Genomic DNA, 7,249 nt, shown 5'->3' on the forward strand with positions numbered 1-7,249 from the left:
GAGCAAGAGTGGACAAGCTCCTGAGGGGAGGAAAGGAAAATTCCAAAGAGAGGAAGCCAGAAGGAAACACGTGATGGGAAAGGCAAAGGCAGGCTCAGTCTGAGGAAGCATGAGCCGCAGGGTGGATCTGGACGGAATGTTTGGACGGAAATGACGGACAGGCCAGAACGGAAAGTTCTGTATGGCTCCAACAGGTGCCAGGGAAGAAGCCCGGTACAATTGCGTAGAGGTCTGAAGAGAGGTTTGTGGCTGAAGTGACCCTGTGAGCCATTGGTACCATGATCGCTCAGCCCAGGGACGACCCTGGGCCAGCTGCATCCAGGGACCCATCCAGATCCCGAATTCATCACTCGCTCATCATTGCTTCCTTCCATGTCACTTGCCATATTGCTACACTGTGCCTAAAAATTAAGAGAGAGACAAATAAATAAATCCCAAGCCCTCCATTCTAACCAGTTTGAAGCATGCCATTCAGTGACATCTAGTTTTCACATGGTCAGGTAACCATCACCACCACACATCTCCCTTTCTTTGCACACAATCCCACTACCTAATAATAAACCCCAAAGCAGCTGGACTAGTCATAGACGGAAATCTCTGAGTCTGTGAGCCAGAATAAACCCTCATCCTTTAAGCTGACTAACCTCAGGTTTAAGTTATCACTGTCAGCCTGCACAGGATTGTTGGTAGGAGGGAGGAAATTTCTCCAAAGGAAGGACCTGAGCTTTCAGAAGAAAAGAAGGAATTAGATTGGTGTGATGGAGCATGCCTTTAATCCCAGCACTCAAAATGCAGAGACTGATTTCTGAGTTTGAGGCTAACCTGGTCTACAAAGCAAGTCCAGGACAGCCAGGAATACACAGGGAAACCCTGTCTTGAAAAACAAAACAAACAAAAAAAGCACTGGCTGCTCTCCCAGAGGACTTAGGTTTGGTTCCCAGCACCCACAATCCTCTGTATCTTCAGCTCCAGAGGAATCCAATGCTCTCCCTCTTCTGCCTTCCTTGGGCACTGTATGTATGTGGCACACAGACGTACCTGCAGGCAAAAAACACATACACATAAAATGTTTTTTAAGGAAGGACCAGTGAACATATAGAATATGAAATAGTCACCAGAGACAGGTTGGGGCCAGGCTACCGGGAGTCTAGAATGCCAGGCTGAAGAGCTCGGCCTTTATTCTACTGGGCAGCTAGACCATGTGGCAATATTTGGATCAAGAACAGTCATACATATAACATAGTTGGAATAAACATTGAACCAAATCATGCACCAGTCCACAGGCTCTACTGAGACTCTGTCTACTGAGCAATTCTAAGTGACTCTAGCATTTTATTTTTAGAGATAGGGCCCATGTAGCCTTAGCTGGCCTGGAACTCACTATGTAGACCAGGCCAGCATCAAACTCACCAAATCCACCTGCCTCTGCCTCTGCCTCTGCCTCTGGTGGGATTGGAGGTATACACCACCACACCTGGCTGACAGCGGAATTTTAGATGCTCTCTGGCCTCTAGGTGGAGGCTAACTGTGCCAAGCCCTAACTCTGAGTAGGGATCCTCTCCCCTGATCTCTTGAAGATTAGTGGGACCAAACAAGGTTCAGAAGCCCCTATAGCCATCACCACCACCAAGGCTGCACATAAGGTGAGCCAGCTCACAGACCCTGGGGACGACTCCCACCCCCAGCAGACAGCCTCAACTCCCAATTCTATCTCTCTGTCCCCAGAGAAACACCTCTTGGAGAATAACCCTTTGCCTGCTTCTACCTACTCCTGAGACTTCCTAGAGGACCACAAGCTCCTATTCAAAAACAACCAGGTTCCTCTCTGGCCTCATTTGTCCAGACGGGCACAGTCCTCGGACTCAAGCGAGTAATATCCTCTGAATGCAGATGTGCCACTTTGGCATCTTCACGTCTTCATAGTGTTTCAGATGAGAGGTTGCTGGCGTTAGAATTGTAAAGAGAGTCTGTAGATAGGGCAACTCCCGCATGCTTTTGTTGGGTGACCTCGGAACTAAGTCCTCACTCTAGTAGCCTCGGTGATTAAAGGGCTCGATGGACGATAACAAACAGCTCTTTCCTTACTGGAGGCTCTGGTTTTGAGCTGTCTCTCAAGGTTGCTCAGAAAGCTGGCAATCAAGCTCCGGGCCTTATTCATCGTGCCAGGCCAGTGCTCTACCATTGAGCTAGATCCCCCATCTAGCTCATTGTGTGTGCGTATCTGTGTATGTGACAGGATCTCACTGTTGAAGCTCAGGCGGAACTTAAACCACTATGCAACCCAGACTGACTTCAAATCCCCCCTTTGTTCTGCCTCAGTTTCTGAAGTTTTAGGGCTATAAATGTATACAACAGAGCTTGGCCATGAAAGTGCATTTTATTTACGTTAATATATATTTTAGATTTTTTTTGGGGGGGTTGAATATTTGCCTGCGTGTATGTATGTGTACCTTGTGTGTGCCTGGTGCCCATGGAAGCCAGAAGGGGGTGTCGGATCCCCCTGGAAGTGAAGTTACAGACTGGAGTTCCAGACAGTTGTAACTGTGTGACTAAACAGAAACTAGGTCCTCCACCAAAGCAGCAAGAGCTGGGCAGCCATCTCTCCAGCCCCGTGAAATTCCATTTACTCAGATGTCCCCTGCACACTGACCAGGACTCCGGCTCCTTCCTCTGGCTGCACCAGTGACCCCTACCTGCTGTGAGCCTTACCTTTCTCTCTGATCAGGAGTGATGACTGCTCAGTTCCCCAGGCCTGGCTGACCTCTCGTCTCTGGGTCTCCTGTACTCTCTCCTATCTCCCGGTCTAGTGAATGGCCTCTCATCCACCTGGAAATCTCCCTCCTCCTGACCCATCCTCTGATTCCTGCATCCAGCTCACTTCCCTGGACTCACAGGCCTCATTAGGTGCACTGCCTGGGATTTATTCCCAGTTCTTCAACTGATGTCTTTAAGGAAGCCACTGGTTCAGAAATCCCCATTTCCTTCCACGCCCCCTGGCACCGTTTGTGTTGCCTGCTTCCCAGCTGCGAAGCCCCACCTAACCCTCAGCTCTTGACGTAACCCCATGCATCCTTCCAGGCTCTTTCGCACTGTTTTTTTTTTTTTTTTCTCTCCAACCACATATCTTTCCTCCATGTCCCAGCGCGAATACAGGGGACTAGTGTCACTTTTATTACCCATCTACTTTTGAGAATAAAAGGAATGCTAAGAATTGCTTTGATCCAACAAAAGTATCTATTGTTCTTTCCCAGACAAACCCATAGTTGTGGTCACTATGCCATATCCAACATTGCAGTAAATAGTGGCATTTGGTGCTCCCCTCCATCTCATTGATATGTCTCGGTAGCCCTGTGAGATAGAATGCTATCCTCTTTTTTTTTTTTTTTTTCCCAGTAGGAAGCTGGAGACTATGGACAGCACAGCCAGGTGGCCAAACCAGCTAAGGAGACCCAGCTAGCTAAATTCTAACCTCTTCTACAGGTTTCCCCTCCAGTGTCAGGTCCTATTGTCTAGACATAGGACACGTGAGATGAAAAGGGACTGTAGAAATGGAGGCTTGCTTAGAGAGAAGGCTCAGTGTGTGTGTGGTGGATAGATGCTCCCTTCGAGTTAGAGAAGAAGAAAGGTGCATTTTACTATAAAACCTGTGCCCCTCCCCCCACGGCTGCCAGCACTCTAGTTGCTGTCTGTTCATCCAGCCATGTATTCGATTAACATTTATTACACACCTACTTTGCGCCGGTGGAAGTCCCCAGCTTACACCTCTCCTAAATATATTTCCTTGCGAGATTTCGAGATAGTTATTCTGAGAAGCTGTACACAGAAATAGCTCTGGAAATCTGTTCTTGGGCTGAAGAGGTTCCCATCAATCTGCATCAGCCCAGAGAGCAGCAGAAGCAGAGAGAAGCGCGCTCTCTCTCTCTCTCTCTCCCCCACTCCCTCAGAGTCCCTGAATCTACCCAGAAAAGATCCTTAAACAAGGAGCGTCTGGGAGCACCCCCACCCCCACCCCCAAGGCTGAGGTGGCCACAGGTCTTCTCTGAGGTGCTGCTTGCATGAAAGGGCAGGCCATGATCTCCAAGCCCTGAACTCCCTTCCCACATCCAGGAAAGCCCCAAACCCTAGACCTTTGTGTAGCACAAAATGTTTAACAAATGTCAACTGTCTGGCCCTTCTCTTTGTTTTGTTTTGTGTGTGTGTGTGTATGTGTGTGTGTGTATGTGTGCGTCTCATGTGCTGAGAACTGAACCCAGGGCCTAGCCAACAACAGATTTTGCTTGCGTTTTCCTCTCATTTATGTTGAGTGCTGGTGGATGCTTGCACGCCACGATGTGCATGGGGGGGGGGTGAGGACCGTTCTGGGGAGTCAGTTCTTCCTTCCATTGTGTGGAAGGTTGTCAGGCTTGGTCAGGATGCCTTTATCTGCTGAGCCATCTCGCCAGCCCTGCTCTTTCTCTTCTTAATCCACCTACCTTTGGTTCATTATTACATCTCCAGAGAGAGGAGAAAATATAAAGCCCCTTAGACTGGGAGTGTGTTGCTGTTACACCGACGAGCCGAACGAAACACGCGCCCCTCCCCCGCTTCGTGGGGCTTACGTCCCAAGCGGAGGCTCGTTCAGCACACAAATATCGCTGACTACAAGTCAGAATAAAACGCAAAGGAGGGAAAGCAGTGGCTTAAATATTTAATGCGCTGGATTAAAAAAAAAAACGAGTTAAATATTTCATAATAGATGTAACGGGCTTTTTAACCTCTCGGATTTCACGCGAGCACAGTCGAGGCAGCTCTCTGGTTTCCGCCTGAGACGCGAGAGCAGACCCTGGAGATGAGGTTGGACTTGCGTGCGTGGGGCTTGGGATGCGCAGCCCTCCGGGGTAGTCTGCGCCCTCTCTAGCCTGAGTGAAATCGGAAAATTACGACAAGGCGAGGGAAGCTTGCTTCAGCTCCCCAAAGGAAGCCCCCAGGCCGGCTCCTTACGGGGGAAGAGCAGACGCTGGGAAGGAAAGGGGAAGCGACGTTCCCGGGCTCGCAGCCTGCGGGGGCAGGACACGGAGGGGCCCGGGTGGCGCGGGTGGGGAGGGGGCCGCCGGCTCCCCCGCTCCCCGGCAGCCAGACCCGCCAATCCCGCCGCGCCTGGTGGCGGAGCCACGTGAGCCGCCTCCCCTCGCCTCCCTGCGGGGCCTTCCGGGGAAGACCGGCATCCCCGCCGTCCTCCGCCCTCCCGCCCCCGCCCCTCGCGTGCCGCAGTCGCGTGGGTGGGCGCCCCCTCCCGCCGGGCTGGGATTCCTCCGCACTGAGGGGGGAAGGGAGGGGGGGAGGGGAGCCATTGAACTGCCGCGGCAGCGCCCGCTGTTTTCCGCCAAGGTCAAGGATACCCACTCGTCCGCAGGGATGCCTCAGAACCTCGCAGCCACTCCCAGCGCCTCTGGCACCGGCGGGTTGGCGGCAGCATCCCCGGTCCCCTGGACCACTACAACAGCTTCTCTGTGGGAGGGAGCGCGGGGCTTCGCTGCCGGGTTTCTAAGGTGCACAGCTCTTGGTTTAAACCCCGGCAAGGACTGCGGGAGAGTTTCGGTGGTAGAGGCCCTGGGTTTAATACCCGGAGCCGCAAAAATGGAATAAGGTAAAACCGGATAAGAATAAACACCATGCTGGCCCCGAATGCCCCCTCCGGCAGTAACTGCCGTCTCTGCTGGAAGTCCTCGGGATCGCTCTGCCTTTCCAGGAACAGCGTCATTTGAATACTGCCGGCAGAGAGCCCGGGAAATTTCAGACCCACATTCACAGTAACAATAACAGCGGAAGGTGGGAACAGACCTGAAATGCCTCTCAGCAAAGGCCTCACTTATTTGAAAGCCTGCGGGATTCGAGGAGGAAAGATAAATGTGGCAGCGGGCAGAGGCATAAGAAAAAAAAAAAAAAAAAAAAAGAGCGGGTCCCAGACATGCCCCTTGGTGGGAAATGTGGGTTTTATAATGCCATTATTTTCTGAGGGGAGGGGAGCAGGAAGCCACAGCTCCGTGATTTTATTTGTATTCTTCACTGTGTAGGTTTTTAAAAAACACTCTCGCAGAGGAGTGTTTTTAACCCACAGGCCCTCGGTACCTGACCTCCGCTTTTGGGAAGAGGCTAATTCTCATTAGGAGAATACATAGAAAAAACAGGTGAAGGTGAGGGTGTGTGGCCTTGAATTTCTAAGAGGCAGATGCTTTGGAGCCCACAAAGAGAAGGGGTGGAGTATGGACTTCCATTTGCTCCCCAAACGGCTTTAGATATTCTGTCTGAGCTGCCAGTGAGAAGAGGTGGGCCCCAGATAATCTGCCAGCACCTGGAGGAGGTAGATTTAGGAAAGGGGTCCAGGTTGAGGACATTGGGGTGGGGGTGGGGGGCAGCAGGAAGCAGGCCACCTTCCGTGTATGACATGGCGGTAACTATGTATTCCCCTTCTGGAGGGTTTGTGCGGCTACTATGTATTCATTCCCGTTCTTGAAGTGCTCGGTGATTAGCAGAGCAGGACCACTGAGCTTTTTACACGTGGAGGTAGGGAGAAGGGAGGGAAAGCTAACCCTTGCCCCCTCCCAACCCACAATGGTGTGATGCTTGGAAGAGGGACTGGAGAGGTAGAAAGAGCATGTCTGTTGTCAGGAGATGGCTGGAGCCTGTGTCACTGGAAATGACAGCCATCTGTGAGCTGGGTGTGGTGACAGCACTCAGGAAGCTGAGACAAGAGGATAAGGAGCTCTAGACCAGGGGCCAGTGAGACAGCCGGCTCAGTGGGTTAAGGCACTTGCCACCAAGCCTAATGATCTGGGTTTGCGCTCTAGGACCTCAAGAACTGACTCCTGGAGCAGGTTGTCCTCTGATATCAACATGCACACTGTGACACACACACAACACTAATACAATTTATAAGAGAGGTCCAGGCCAGCTGAGCAAGGCGGATAGATTCCTGTAATCCCTGTAAAGCGTTTGGGAGACGGAAGCAAGAGGATTGTCAAAAGTTGAAGGCCATTCTACTCTACACAGTGAGTTCTAGGCTAGCCTGGGCTGCATAGTAAGACCTTATCTCAAAAAGGGGGGAGGGGCACGCCTTTAATCCCAGCACTCAGGAGGCAGAGGCAGGCAGATCTCTGAGAGTTCAACGCTAACCTGGTCTACAAGTTCTAGGACAGCCAGGAGTACATAGACCCTGTCTCAAAACAGCAACAAACAAAACCAACACAACAACGATGAAAGAGCCAGCTGG

This window comes from Meriones unguiculatus, chromosome 3 (genome assembly GCF_030254825.1).
Source record: "Meriones unguiculatus strain TT.TT164.6M chromosome 3, Bangor_MerUng_6.1, whole genome shotgun sequence".
NCBI classification, from domain to species: Eukaryota; Metazoa; Chordata; class Mammalia; order Rodentia; family Muridae; genus Meriones; species Meriones unguiculatus.